Below are 16,087 nucleotides of genomic sequence, written 5' to 3' on the forward strand. Positions count from 1 at the left end.
AAATCTTGGGAAAAAGACGCTATAATTGAAGAAATGTGTGAACCCCTGCAAATTGTATTAACTGATACAGAAGAAAGCAACAATGAATGGCATAGTGAAGCTACAGTTTTGGCAGAGGAGGATGAATATGATGAGTGAAGGTAATTTTTTTTCTGATAAGTTTTGGTTTTATATTTTCTTCTCTTTTTTTGTGCCTGCAACTTTTAATGTTGATTTTTTTGAATAAGGTTTGAAAAAAAATATATATACAATAATAAGGAAATTTCTTATATGATCCTATCATCAGCATTTTGTTTTGGGAAATATTTTATTCGTTAGATACTTTTGATGTATTACGCCGCTTATTAAAATCACATTGATACCAAGGACATTTGATTTTATAAAGCGGCTGATTTTATAAATCGGCATCCCTGCACTTTAAAACGTAAGAGGTTTTAAGTTTCAATACTCTGGAAAAAAAATGAATAGCTGTATTTATATTTAATATTAAGTATTTCAAAAAATGGTTGACATTTCAACTAAACACAAGGTTTTTTTTTCTTGTTTACATAAAGAACTCCAAATATTGGTGTATTTTTGTGTGATTAACAAGTGTTTTTGACATCTATTACAGAGGGCAGATTTGGCATTGATTATCTAGATAATTATACAGTGATTTTTTAAGTGGCGGTTAGTGCATATTTATTTATTTTATTCAAAAAAAAAAAAAAAAACTGCTGTAAACCTATTAGAACTTTAAATTGTAATTGGTATATAAGAAAATGCACTACGGCATCATTTTTGATAAATCCGATATTGTTTTCCTAGATCCGATAAGGAAGAAATAGAGGGGAAAAAAAGAAAGAAAAGAAAATGCGAAACAGATGGCACGTCAAACCACGGTCTAACAAATGCATCCTGATTGAAAAATAAAAATACCCTCACTTCGTTATCTCCATCACCCCTATTGTGATCAAATCAGAATAGACCTGACACATGCACAAATTCGAGCAAGGTTTTACTTTAAAATGTCAGACAGTAAGTGACTGCTCCTGAGTAAATATTTGAAAAATGTAGTGTTTAATGTCAAAGAGGCCATTGTAATTAAAGTAACATAAAGCATTACCAGTGAGTCTCAAGAAATTTTCATTCTGTTCCCTTAGCATCACTGGTAGGCCACAATTATTTACCTCCATGATGTTGAATAGAAACTTTGAGAACTTCAACATTTGGTATTCATACATTCTTCAAAAAAAAAAGATAATAATAACATATGCAAAAAATAATGATAACATAGGCACTCTGCCATTTTAGGAGATCGACAAAGTTTTTAAAAATTAATATTATTTGTTTGCTTTTGCCGACACAAATGGAGAATAATTTTTCATTTTTATTCCAAGTAGGATTGTTTTATTGAAAGAATTTATAATAAATTATATAAAATTATAATTAAACTATGCCAGTAATTTCACTTTGAAAGAACAAATCTTGGTAAGAAGAATTTTCTAAGATGTGTTCTTTTTTCCAAGTGAAATTACAGATGTACCTATTTTAATTTTTGCATTCACGTGATAATCTTAACTTCCTGTGAGGGTAGTGAATTTATTATAGTTCATTTCTTGCATGTAGCACAATTACTATTTGAAAAGTACTCTGACAATTTTTCATTTTTTTTAACTGTCGCCAACCAAAAAGTGCTTGTTGTCCAAAATGTACAAACTTAAATTTTTACTTATATGTCTAAATACTACCATTATACAGAATTTCAGAAGAGAGGGCCAGGTTGATAATTCCAGTTTTTAGATTGATTTGGTATGAATGACCTGTGCACAAAAACTTTTTGGAAAAATTCTCATTGTTTTCAATTTTACCATTTTATGAATAAGTGAAATAAGATTTGATATATATGTATAACTTTTTTACAGGGTTCGAAAATATCATGATATTGTCAAAAATATCGAAAATATACGATATTTTGATATATATTGGATATTTTGATATGTATCCGATATTTTCAATTTGCAAATTAGTCTTAAAAAATAGTAAATGCATCCTCAAATCACTCTTTATTTTCTTATATTACAATTACAATATAAAGACTCAAGATTAAGGTTTCTTTTATTATTTATATCTAATATTTCATTTTACATTTCTATCAATTTTAATGGAGTTAATTTAGCATTAGCTGTTTTACTCATTTTTTTTTCTGTTAGCTACTTTTACAGTTATATAATTCAGAAATGAATAATATGCATTAGTCGTTCCAGTCATTAGACATTTTCTTTTTTTTTTTCTGAGCAATGTTTAATATTTAATTAGGCACTTTTAATATAAATTAAAATTGTTATATTGCTACTAATTTTATGAATATAAAATAAAAGTAAAAAAATATTATATTTCTTTGACCTTTCGCGGCTAGAGGGCGCTACAGTTGCTGGGGAGTGTTTTTGCTGCTCCTGAGATACAAATACAAATACAAATGTGACGACCAGCAACAGGCACTGGGCCCAGCTAGGCTGGTCCTAGTCAATTAATTAGTCCCCAATGAAGATCAATGGCCCTCTTAAAGCTATCCACTCCCTTGCTCATTACCGCCTCTTCCGGTAAGCTATTCCAAGTGCCCACGACCCTGCTAAAGTAGTAATTTTTCCTGATTTCCAAGTTAGCCTGAGATTTAAATAGCTTAAAACAATGACCCCTTGTCCTGCTTTCCCCGCAAAAATTTAATCCATTTACATCTTTCATTTTGATAAATTTAAATAACTGAATCATGTCCCCTCTGACTCTCCTTTGCTCCAGGCTATACATGTTAAGCCTATTAAGTCTGGTATCATAATCTAAATCTGAGAGTCCCCTTACTAATTTAGTTACCCTTCTTTGAACCCTTTCCAATACAAAAATATCTTTCTTCAGATAAGGCGACCAAAACTGAACAGCATACTCCAAATGAGGTCTTACTAAACTCCTATATAAAGGCAGAAGAACTTTCTTAGATTTGTTTGAAATAGACCTATTGATGAACCCAAGCATTTTGTTGGCTTTGTTACTAGCAATACTGCACTGTTGACTAAACTTGAAGTCCTGATTTATAAAGACACCCAGATCCATAACATTTTCTGCCTGATTTATGACTGAACCCTGTAAACGATATCTCATACGCTTATTTCCATGACCTAAGTGTAGCACTTGACATTTCCCTACATTAACTGCCATACCCCATTTATCTGCCCACTTAGTAATATGATCTAAATCCTCTTGCAGCTGTTTTACTTGATCTTCATTTTCGATAATCCCCATAACTTTTACATCGTCAGCAAAACAATTCATGCTTCCAGAAATATTTTCATTGATGTCATTCATAAATATAATAAACAAAAGAGGCCCTAAAACTGATCCCTGAGGAACCCCACTTAAAACATCACTCCAATTAGAATGATTTCCTCTCACAACTACTCTTTGCTTCCTACCAGTAAGCCAATTTCTAACCCAAAGTAAAGTTTTTCCTCCTATTCCAATGTCAGCTAACTTGCTGAGAAGAGCAACATGCGGTACCTTGTCAAAAGCTTTTTGAAAATCAATATAAACAACATCCACACATTTTTTGTTATCTAAAGCTGAGGTAACCTTGTCGTAGAAATGCAATAAATTAGTAGTACAGGATTTACCTTTCCTGAAACCATACTGCAAACTAGTCAACAGACTATTAGTCTCTAAGAACATCATGATCTTAATTTTGATCAAAGTTTCGAAAATCTTACAAATCACCGAAGTCAAACTTACAGGTCTATAATTCCCAGCAATACCTTTAGACCCCTTCTTGAAGAGTGGCGTTATGTTAGCCAGCTTCCAGTCCTCTGGCACCGTCCCCGAGTTATAAGAAGCATTGAAAATATTCAAAATAACATCCACTAATTCCTCTGCACATTCAACTAAAATTTTTGGATAAATATTATCTGGTCCCGGAGCTTTAGTTGCTTTAATCTTTTTCAAATGAAATAAAACCTCCTCCCTGGAAAATACAAAATCCTCAAGCTGTATAATAGCTTGTGTCTTGTTAGTGTCAACTGTTGAGATACAGTTATCGTTAAACACACTGGAAAAAAAGTTATTTAGAACATTTGCAATATCCCTATCGTTTTGGATTAAATTTCCATGCTCATCAACCAAAGGCCCAATTTGACTGTTTCGAGCTTTCCCAGAATTAGCGTAAGCAAAAAACCTCTTAGGGTTCCCATCAATGTCATCTGCCAGCCTTTGCTCCAATTCCCTTTTCTGAATCCGTACCAAATACTTAAAATTTCGCCTTGCCTCACCATACTGGAGCCTCTCCGCACTCTGACCAGTTTCTTTAAACTTACGAAAAGTGGCTTGCTTATAATTAAGAGCTTCTTTAGTCTCCCTGGAGAACCACATGGGCCAAATTTTGGTACTAACACCTTTTCTCCTAAATGGAACATAGTCCCCAACGGTTTTAGCAAGTTTATCCTTAAATTCCGTCCACTGCTGATCTACGTCGCTATTTTCCAACCCTGACGAAAAAACCTCTTTCAAGCTCTGCCTAAGTGCAACAAAATCGGTGTTTCTGAAATTGGGCACAAACCTAAAATTATCATCTTTGCACACTTCAAATTTTACCCGGAACCTAATGCTGTTATGATCACTATCTCCAATATGCTCCCCTACACTCAACCCCTGAACAAAACTACCTATGTCACAAAAAACTAGATCCAAAATGGCCTCCTCTCGAGTTCCCTGAGTTACAACTTGATCTAAGAAACAGTCACCAATTACTTTTAAAAATTCCTCTTCTTTGCCATTACCAGGATAAAAATTATTCCAATCAATACCCGGAAAATTGAAATCCCCCATTATGATAACGGATCCCTTACTAGACATGTCACTAATAATACGGTACATCTGTTCATCTTGCCCCTGGTTTGAATTAGGTGGCCTATAAATGTTTCCAAAGCGTAGCTTTATGCCCTTACTGCTCATCAACTCCAGCCAAACCATATCAATATCAGTAGGCTTATCATTTATGACCAATTCATTGCAAATAAAATTGTCTCTAACATAAAATAAAACCCCACCACCTCTTTTACCTACTCTATCCTGTCTGAATAAATTATACCCAGCAATATGTAATAACTCTGCATCAGATTCGGTAGCCCATGTCTCTGTAATTCCGATAACATCCAACTTCTCATCCATAACTATGCTTTTCAATTCATCCATCTTGTTCCTAATACTGCGAGCATTGGTATAGAAAACTTTAAGCATGCCTAAGTTGCTTTTATTTAACACCCTGAAATTTCCTAAATTACAATTGTCAACATTACTACTCTTGTTTGTCACTTTATTTCCAGTTCTAGCAATACCCAAAAACATTTCATTCTCTCGATACCTGGTGCTTGAACCATGCCCCCCATTCCAACTTAGTTTTTTGACTCCGAAGCCCTTAAAATTAAATCCACTAACCATTTTGACCCCTGTAGAGCTCAGATGCAGGCCATCCCTAGCAATCCAATCCCGTTTACAGTGACTCCATACATCAATGAACCTGATACTGCGCTTTTCGCAAATTGACTTCAGTAGCAAGTTCATGCACCTCGCACGTTGATTTAGCCAGCTCCTATGCACTCCATACCTGGGAAGCAAACCAACCACTTGGACATTCGTCGAAAAGCTGGTTGCTTTATCCAACAGGGATTCCCATTCCCTAGAAAACTCCTCATTTTTACTGTGGCCTACATCATTTGTTCCCACCCACAAAGTAACCATGTCCTCCTTATTCAATACTCCCTTCTTTTCAGCAACCATATTAACGTCTTTTACCCGAGCCCCTGGTAAACAACACCTAGCCACCTTACGCTTTACTCTCCCAACTGTGTTACCCACCTCCCTTACCATAGAGATAAGTGATTTTTTACTGTAATTGTTTATTTTACTACTTTAGTTTCAGTATTTTTATTGTATTTTATCATATAATTAAGTATTCTTGTGCTTTTAAGTCTTATTTTTGATTTACTTGCTTTCTTAAAGTGTTTTTTCTATTCTGTGTAGCTAAGCCTAAATTGTGCTGATTTCTTGTTAAGCCTGACTGCTCTGTTTAGGGTGTAACTTGTTTATTTTAATTTACTGCTTGCCTTAGGATTTAGTAATATTTGTATCTTTTACTTCCAATGCTTTCTAATTCTAATAATTAGCATTATTTCTCCAATTTTGTATTTTTGTATTGACTTTTTAAGTGTACTATTTTGAGCTAGAATGGGAGTTATATGCATAATGAAGGAGGTTAAAAGTGGTAAAGGGGACAAGTGGATTTCTTGTGACCTATGTCAGATGTTCTGCTTGTTTAAGGGGAAGGATGAGTATGAGAAGGATTTCATTTGCACATTGTGTTGAACTCTCAGAAATCAGAGTTAGGATGCTTACTTTGGAGGGTGAGTTAGCATTGGGCTGTAGGCGTGTAGATGGGGTAAACACTCCAGAGGGAAAGGGGGAAGTTAGCAAAAAGGAGGTTGGCATTAGCTGTGTGTTAGATAGTGGGAATATTCCAGAATTAAAGGAGGAAGTTAGTAAAAAGGATGTGGGAATTAGCTGTGTGTTAGATAAGGGGAAAGTTATTGCTGAGGCGACTGACTGGGAAACAAAGGGTATAATTTTGGGAGATTCAATGGTGCGTGAGGTGGGAAACTCAATAGGCAGAGTTAGACGTAAGGTGGCTAGATGTTGTTTGCCAGGGGCTCGGGTGAGAGATGTAAATAGGGTTGCTGAAAAGAAGGGGGTATTTAATAAAGAGGATGTAGTTACTTTGTGGGCGGGAACTAACGATGTAGGCCATAGTAACAATGATGAGTTTACAAAGGAATGGGATTCCCTGTTGGACAAAGCAACCAACTGTTGGGCAAATGTCCAAGTGGTTGGTTTGCTTCCCAAGTATGGATTACATAGGAGTTGGTTAAACCAACAGGCTAGGTGTATGAACCTGGTACTCAAGGAAATTTGCTTTAGGCGTAGTATCAGGTTTATTGATGTGTGGAGTAGATGTAAACGAGATTGGATTGCTCGGGATGGCCTACATCTGAGCTGTACAGGGGTCAAAATGGTTAGTGGTTTGGTTTTAGAGGCTTCAGAATCAAAAAACTAAGTTGGAATGGGGGGGCATGGTTTAAGGAGCAGAATTTGAAAGGGTACTAACTCTTGGGATTTTAGCAGAAACGGAAATAGGGTGGCTAATAAGAGAAAAGATTTTAACACTTGGGATTCAAACAATCGTGCAGCATTAAATAAAAGTAAGATGGGCTTACTTAAGGTTTTTTATACAAATGCTCGTAGTATTAGGAACAAGATGGAAGAATTGAAAAGCATAATTATAGACGAGAGGTTGGATATTATTGGAATTACCGAGACATGGGCTACCGAAAGTGATGATGATTTATTATCTATTGCTGGGTATAACTTGTTTAGACAAGATAGAGTAGGTAAAAGAGGTGGTGGGGTTTTATTTTATGTCAGAGACACTTTAATTTGCAATGAATTGGTAATTAATGATAAACCTAATGAGATTGATATGATTTGGCTGGAGTTGAGGAGTAATAAGGGCAAAAACTACGTTTAGGGAACATTATAGGCCACCCAACTGAAGCCAGGGTCAAGACGAACAGATGTTTAGTATTATTAGTGACATTTCTAGCAAGGGGTCAGTCATCATAATGGGAGATTTTAATTTTCCAGGAATTGAGTGGAATAATTTTTACCATAGTAATAGCAGAGAAGAGGAATTTTTGAAAGTAATTGGTGACTGTTTCTTAGATCAAATTGTAACTCAGGGTACTCGACAGGACGCGATTTTAGATCTAGTTTTCTGCGACATAGAAGGCTCTGTTCAGGGGTTATGTATAGGGGAACACATTGGAGATAGTGACCACAACAGTATTAGGTTTGGGATTAAATTTGATATGCACAAAGTAGAGAATTTTAGGTTTGTGCCCAATTTCAGAAATACTGACTTTGTGGCACTTCGGCAGAGTTTGAAAGCAGTTTTTTCTTCTGGATTGGACAATTGGACAATGTGAATCTTCAGTGGGCAGAGTTTAAGGAAAATCTAGCGAATACGGTTAGGGATCATGTTCCTTTTAGGAGAAAGGGTGTCAACACTAAAATTTGGCCAATGTGGTTCTCCAGGGAAACTAAAGACGCTCTAAATTACAAGCAAGCTGCTTTTCATAGGGTCACAGTGCAGATAGGCTCCAATATTGTAAGGCAAGGCGTAAATTTAAGTATTTGGTACGGATTCAGAAAAGAGAGTTGGAGCAAAGACTGGCAGATAACATAAACAGGAGTCCCAAGAGGTTTTTTTGCATATGCTAATTCGGGGAAAGTTCGAAATAGTCATATTGGGCCACTGGTTGATGAGCACGGAATTTTAATTCAGGACAATAGTGATATTGCTAATGTTCTTAATAAACTTTTTTTCGAGTGTTTTTAACGATAACTGTATCTCAACAGTTGACCACCAACAAGACACAAGCTATAGTACAGCTTGAGGACTTTGTATTTTCCAGGGATGACGTTTTACTTCATTTGAAAAAAATTAGAGACTAAGGCTCCGGGGCCAGATAATATTTATCCGAAAATTTTAGTTGAATGTGCAGAGGAATTAGCAGATGTAATCGCAAACATTTTCAATGCTTCTTATAATTCGGGGACAGTGCCAGAGGACTGGAAGCTGGCTAACATTACACTGCTCTTCAAGAAAGGGTCTAAAGAGAGAGTGCGGGAAATTATAGACCTGTGAGTCTAACTTCGGTGGTTTGCAAAATTTTTGAAACATTGATGAAAATTAAGATAGTAAATTTCCTAGAGACTAATAATCTATTGACTAGTTTTCAGTACGGTTTCAGGAAAGGTAAATCTTGTGCAACTAATTTATTACATTTCTATGACAAAGTTACCATGGCTTTGGACAATAAGAAGCCTGTAGATGTTGTTTACATTGATTTTCAAAAAGCTTTCGATAAGGTACCGCATGTTGCTCTACTTAGCAAATTAGCTGATATAGGAATAGGAGGGAAAACTTTCATTTGGGTAAAAAATTGGCTGACCGGAAGGAAACAAAGAGTAGTTGTAAGGGGAAATTATTCTAATTGGAGTGAGGTCTTAAGCGGGGTTCCTCAAGGATCAGTGTTAGGGCCTGTTTTGTTCATTGTCTTTATGAACGATATTCACAATAATATTTCTGGGAACATGAATTGTTTTGCTGATGATGTCAAAGTTATGGGGACTGTAGAAAATGAAGAACAAGCAAATCAGCTGCAAGAGGATCTAGATCATATTACGGAGTGGGCTGATAAATGGGGTATGGCTGTTAATGTTGGGAAATGTCAAGTGCTACATTTAGGGCATGGAAATAAGTGTGCAAGTTATTATTTGCAAGGTTCAGTCATTAGTCAGGCAGACAAAGTTACTGATCTGGGGGTCCTAATAAGTCAGGATTTAAAGTTTAGCCAACAGTGCAGCATTGCTAGCAACAAAGCCAATAAGATGCTTGGGTTTATCAATAGATCTATTTCAAATAAATCTAAAGAAGTTCTTCTGCCCTTATATAGAAGTTTGGTAAGACCCCATTTGGAGTATGCTGTTCAGTTTTGGTCTCCTTATCTTAAGAAAGACAATGTATTGGAAAGGGTTCAAAGGCGGGCTACAAGGCTAATAAGTGGACTTTCCACCTTAGATTATGATTCCAGGCTTAGAAGGCTAAAAATGTACAGTCTTGAGCAAAGAAGAGGCCGAGGGGACATGATTCAGTTGTTTAAATTTATTAAAACGAAAGATGTTACGGGGCTAAAGTTTAGCACTGAAAACAGGACAAGGGGTCATTGTTTAAGCTATTTCAATCTCAGGCTAACATGGATATTAGGAAAAATTGTTATTTTAGCAGGTTAGTGGAACCTTGGAACAGCTTACCGGAAGGGGTGGTAATGAGCAAGGGAGTGGATAGTTTTAAGAGGGCCATTGATCTTCACTGGGGATTGTAAATTGACTAGGACCAGTCTAGCTGGGCCCAGAGCCTGTTGCTGGTCGTCATTTTTGTATTTGTATTTGTAAAATGAATGATGTAAATGGATTAAATTTTTGCGGGGAAAGCAGGACAAGTGGTCATTGTTTTAAGCTATTTAAATCTCAGGCTAACTTGGAAATCACTAAAAACTACTACTTTAGCAGGGTCGTGGGCACTTGGAATAGCTTACCGGAAGAGGCGGTAATGAGCAAGGGAGTGGATAGCTTTAAGAGGGCCATTGATCTTCATTGGGGACTAATTAATTGACTAGGACCGGCCTAGCTGGGCGCAGAGCCTGTTGCTGGTCGTCACATTTGTATTTGTATTTGTTATATTAATGATGTATTCATACATCTTAAAAATATAGTACATAACTTTTTAATTATTTTTAATAATTAATTAACTATAATACTGTGATTAATGTACTTTTTGTATTGAAAATACCGTAGTTTAAAAAAATAAATATCGAAAATAACAAAATATGATATTTTCAAAATAAATATCGTTTCTGTCATGATATACATCAACCGATATATATCAACGAACCCTGCTATTTTATAAATTTTTTTTAATGATAAGTTACATTTTCCTAGGAAATCATAGGAAAGCTTATAATGACCGTCGAGATTTTAAATGATGGAATTCTTTGATGAAGATCTTATCCGTCCAATAGATTTGAGACTTGGTTCTATCTGATGATAGATACAAAGTAGGTTCTTTTCTTTTCTCTATATTTTTATTTTAATGGCAGATACCGTTGAGTCTCGAAAATTTTAGGTAATTAGGGCTCACACCACTTTGAATTATTGAAAACTCAGATGATCCCAAAAATTCTTATAAATTAAATTTTTCGTATTAGACAAACTATGGCTGAAGTTGAAGAACGATATTTTTTGTTTTATGTTTGTAAACATATTTAATTTTTCTGTTTGTATCTTGTTTAATTATATGTTAGTAATTTTTTCATTATCTCTTGTGTTGTGAATGATATTCATCCTGACTGTAGAGTTTGCCGTGGCAGTCCCCACATTTGTGTGTAAAACAAATCTATTCTGATTACAGAAACCCCTCATTATATTGCGCTTTTCGGGGGGGACAAAGAAAAAGCCTGATATATCCGAAAGCGCGATGTAACCAAGGTCATTAAAAATAGTTATCCCTCCAACACATACAAGTAAATTAGCATTCATTTTTTTTTGACATGATTTTTAAATGGTTTTGAAATAGTTCACAAATTTACTACCACACGTATTGAAACTTACACAAGATTTAAATTTAAATAAATTTTCATCGTCATTTTGAAATGGCAACTAAAGATGATCTTCAATAGCTACAGTGTGATAAGAGTGAGCATTCCAATATCCTCTTAGTCCCAATAGACTTTCTAATCTCTTTGATTTGCAGTAGAAAGGATGTGAAAAGTAAAAGTAACCAGATTGTTTGAGAAAACTCTATCGCCCGTCCAGAGCATTCTTCCTTTCTTTGATGCAAATCCTGATTTGTGCAACCAAGCACAAATCTTTTCTGTTCTAGCAGGTAGTCAGAGAGGGCGTATGTTCTCTTCCACTTGGACCAGTATGACACCTGCCTGCTGTCTCTCACTCATTGTAAAGGTCTTAGTATCAATTCAAAAGAAAACTTCAAGTAGTTTCCAAACTATATCTTTAAGTAAAATATACTGCATGTATGTGCATTCAGATGGTAGGGGTTGCTGCTGCTTTTCCATTGAATTCAGAAGAATAGGAGCATCTTTGTTTTGTTCATTGACAAAATAAAGAAGAAAAAGACCTTTTCTGAGTAATACCATATAGTTTCAAACTTAAAGCAAAGTTTTTTTTTTTTAGGTTTTAATATTTTGAGAGACAGGAGCAATAAATCCGAATGAGCAATATATCAAGGCACTATATAACAGGGGGCTACTGTAGTTTTATTCCCACATTTTTATGTGAGTGTGCTGTGCACGTACCCCAACAACACAACAGTTAATTGTATATTCCAAAAAGGCTGTTTATTTGTTCTGTGTGGTAAAATAATGTTGATTTTATTCTCTTTTTTTGTATCTAGTTATCTCAAAGGTATCTCTAAATCCATCAGTAGTAAGAATATTTTTATGCCACTTGGTGAATGTTGACACTGACCTCCCAATACCTTTTTATTACTTCACTATATGTAGTTAAGGACATTTTACAAAACCAAAAGATTTCAATTTTGAAATTTTAATGCAAATTAATTCTTAGCAGTTAAAAAAATTAATCAAAATTAATATGAAGCGAAACATTTCAAATTAAAGGAAACTTCAGACTTTTGAGACTTTTTTTTCGTAACATCACTGTATTGTGTTTATGGTATTGCCTTGTTTTGGAACTGATGAAAATTTTAAAAAGTATCATTAATACTGCACTACCTAATAAACACGGTAATAGCGCTACATTTTACTAGGGATGTTATTAGATAACAAACCTAAAAACATTTTCACCTAAAATTTCCCCAAACCAAACTTGTAGCATATTTAAATAATTATTATGTAGATCAACTAAGCAATCTGTTTGTGCCTAATCAATGTCAGTACCAAAATTTCTTAAATAAAAAATATATATATAAACATATAAAGGCTTAATCAGGTTTGTCATGCCACAGGGGAGAACCTTGAAAACAGGGGAACATGGAATTAAAAAGAATCATTAAAATAAGGCAGAATCATTCAGGGAATTTTGAAATTTTTCTCAAAAATATAGAAAATGGATTTAAAGGTTTGTCCTAATAGTTACGCATGAAATCTGAGATTTTATATTTTACAGGTTCTAATACATTGTCATAAAAGTAATGCTAAACTGAAAAAATGGGGAAAATGTGGCTGAAAAGTTCCAATTTTCAATTGCCGATTTTCTGTACATGATAGTAATTCTTTTATTGATGCATGATATTCATTCATGTATAAACCACAGTCATGTAAAGTAGATCTCTGCAAAAAAAAAAAAAAACTTATATGTGATACTTTTACTCATCAAGAAAACAATGTTTTATGCTGGTTTAATTGGGGAAAGTTAAAGAATTTTTTTATTTTTAATAAATCAAGGTCTTTAACTTCTAACTCCATCAATGTTTTTCAACACAGAGTTTAACTCTTTATATTTTCTGATAAGGTAGTTAGTACCTGTGTAAATAGACAAACATTTTTGTGAGTTAAAAAAAAATAATAAAAAAAAGAAAAAACTTTGAAAATATTTAAGGTCAATCAAGCTTAGATAATATGATTTGTAATAATTTAAAATACTGAAGTTTAGATAATGTCTGATCCCATAATTTACCCCAAATGAAACTTGGCACACATCAGAAAAATAACCTTGCATATAAGATCTATTTTTGCAGGTTTCAAAAATGAAGTTTTTATGATCAAAGATAAATTTGTATGAACTTTAAAATTTAAAAATTGTATTCTTGTACCATGTAATACAATACATTCTTAAATAAAGTGAAAAACAAGGTACAGATGTGATATACCCCCCCCCCCCCATTTGGCGACATCCGATTTTTTGTACAAAATTGAAATATTTTTCTTGCCAATGAGGCGATAATTTTTTAAGCATGGCATCCCTGGCGAAATTAACCTGTGTTTGGTAACTCGAAGGCAAGCTAGTTAGATCTGTTCAAACTTGTTTACTTGGTTTCAGGAAGGAGAGATACGTGTTGTTTCGTGCAATATACCTTACAGGAAAGCTTATTTTGTGTTAGTTTAAATTCAGTAGTTGTGTTTTGAAGTAAAAACATTAGAAAATGCCAGTTTCTTCAAACTTGAATGTTAATTAAAAGTTAACTCCAACGTGGTGTGTATCTGTAACGTGCCATTATCATATGATGTATTGTTTTAGACTGAGTGTGAGGATTTATACCATAAAAAGGTAAGTTCTTCATTTTAGAATTTAAAAAAAAAAACCTCTCACTTCCGAAATTCTTTGTTTTTACAAATCCTTGAGGGGTTCTTGTAGTTTTTAACTTTATTTTTTACTGTTTGTAAATTAATTTTTCAAAAATAGTACGGTTATTTTGTTCTAAAAGTTAATTCTTATCGATGCCACGAATTATTTAGACATTCTATTAACGTGCTTCCTTTAGGTACTGAATTTCTGAAAATAAGTTGACTCCAGCATTTTATAAAAATATGAAGGTGTTATTTTATGTAAAATATAATAGGTATTTTGAAAGCATGTCTGGATAGCAAATAAATATATGGTACTTTTGTACTGTTTATGTTTAGGATGTTTTGTTAAAACATTTCTACTTTTCATACATCGAAATTTGAGTAACTAAGCACTTTTTTGGCTGAAATAGTTATTGATTTTGGGGGTGTTTTCCGCTTTGAACATCGCAATTTGAATCGCTTTGCTCTTTTTTAGCTGAGTATGAGAAAAGTTTTTGTTCGATGAGATTCATGATGGAAAATAGCTTTTATTTCTATTGGTACGTATGGAATTGGTGAACTGTTATAGTAATTTGTCAATTTAAGCATTTTAAATACTTTCTAGTAATTGTTCTTTGTGTACAAAAACTTTCTAGTTTCTGGTATTTTTGAAGCGTATATTCGTGGTGTTTTTTGTTGTGGTTTTATTTTTTTTTATATATATACTGTGTTCTGAAGTGCTTTGATCATGTTTTTTTATCTGATTTTTTCCTGTTGGTGCTAAAAAAGCATCCGCTAAGAACGATGTATGACATATGTCGTCATACATCGTTTTCCTGGCAACGCTTTTTTGGCGCCAACAGGAAAAAAGTCGCCAAGGGTGGGGTATATCACATCAGTTCCAAAAACAAATGTAAATAAAGCAAACTCTGAAGAAAATAGATTATTTTAAAATGTTCTTCGGTCTATTACCTTGATTTCTGAAAAACTTAACGATATTTGGAAAAATTCTCATTTTTTCCACTCCATTTTTTCATGATATTTGGAAGCAATTTTTATATTTGCTTTTTCGGTTTCTTCGTTGTCGCTCACTCTTTTTGTCTCCTGGCCTCTGATTGGTTGTCTCTTCTCCCCCTTGCTCTGAAACCTGAAGTTGACTTGTTTGCTTATTGTTTGTTTGATGTCTTGTGTCCTGAGTTCCTACTGGTTGGCCCTCTTTGGTATAAGTACTAGTGTCCACGTGGTTGTTGTTAGTTCTTTCATGACTTTTGGTTGTGTTGGTAAGCTTTTTACACTGATGAAGAGGTTCCATTGTTGCCTTGAAATAGCTATATGCTGTATTTTCTTCAGAATTAGTGCTTTATTTATGTTGGTTTTTCACTTTAATCATATTGTAGCTCACAGCTTATGTGATACTTTTTTCGTTCAATACATTCTTGCCAACTTTACTGTTTTTAACGGCAGACTCCCATTTCTTAGGTCCGATTTCCTGTTTTCTTATGATTTTCTCCCGTTTTAAGTTTTTCAATCAGTTATCAAAAAGTTTCATTCTTCTTAATGCATGGCTTCCCAGTTGGTACTAAATTCTGTTTACTGAATTAATTAACTTGTTTGCGAATTCAGATGAAATCCCGGTTTCCCGGGCGGTTTACTTCATGTCCTGGTGAATCAAAAATTTGATGATAGATGACTGAAAAAGTCTAAAAATAATTATTTATAAAGGATTATTTAGGATAATTACATTGTCATTTGCAACATTATCATGTAAAATTAATATTGGATTTGCTCGTGAGGACTTTTACAAGACTCAAACTAAAAAATACTTTTTAAAAAGTCCTAGCACCAATATGCATGTAAACTATTTTTCAAACTTTTATTCTTCACTAAAAGTGTTTCTTCTCACTTAATTAACTTATAAACATTACTGTGTAAGAAGTAAAATGTTTAATTGACCTGAAAGATATTATTCATAGTATTGTAAATGAACACAGTTCTGTGAATCAATGAAAGAAGATCTAAAACCCAGCCAAGGGTGTGTACCCTTTTGATTACCCGCGACACTGTGGGGGGTGAGATGTTATGTCCCCGCATTTGAGCAATCAGAGAGCAATTTAGAGAGTATGAGATATGTCATCCATATTTATTGT

At 34.1% G+C, this 16,087-nt stretch overlaps 1 long non-coding RNA gene across 4 annotated transcripts in view; it reads left to right on the top strand.

Moving 5' to 3' along the window:
* Positions 1-16,087, top strand: part of LOC129218587 (uncharacterized) — a 45,243-nt gene that overhangs the window by 11,189 nt on the left and 17,967 nt on the right. For 2 of the 4 annotated variants that reach the window (XR_008580341.1, XR_008580343.1), the window contains exon 3: positions 10,636-10,751. The exons of 1 other annotated variant lie outside the window; for it this stretch is intronic. This is a non-coding gene — a long non-coding RNA (uncharacterized LOC129218587). Of the gene's footprint in view, positions 1-10,635; positions 10,752-14,436; positions 14,501-16,087 lie in introns of all 4 variants that reach the window. One more of the 4 variants, XR_008580344.1, reaches the window with a different exon arrangement.

Source organism: Uloborus diversus, chromosome 3 (genome assembly GCF_026930045.1).
Source record: "Uloborus diversus isolate 005 chromosome 3, Udiv.v.3.1, whole genome shotgun sequence".
Classification (NCBI taxonomy): Eukaryota; Metazoa; Arthropoda; class Arachnida; order Araneae; family Uloboridae; genus Uloborus; species Uloborus diversus.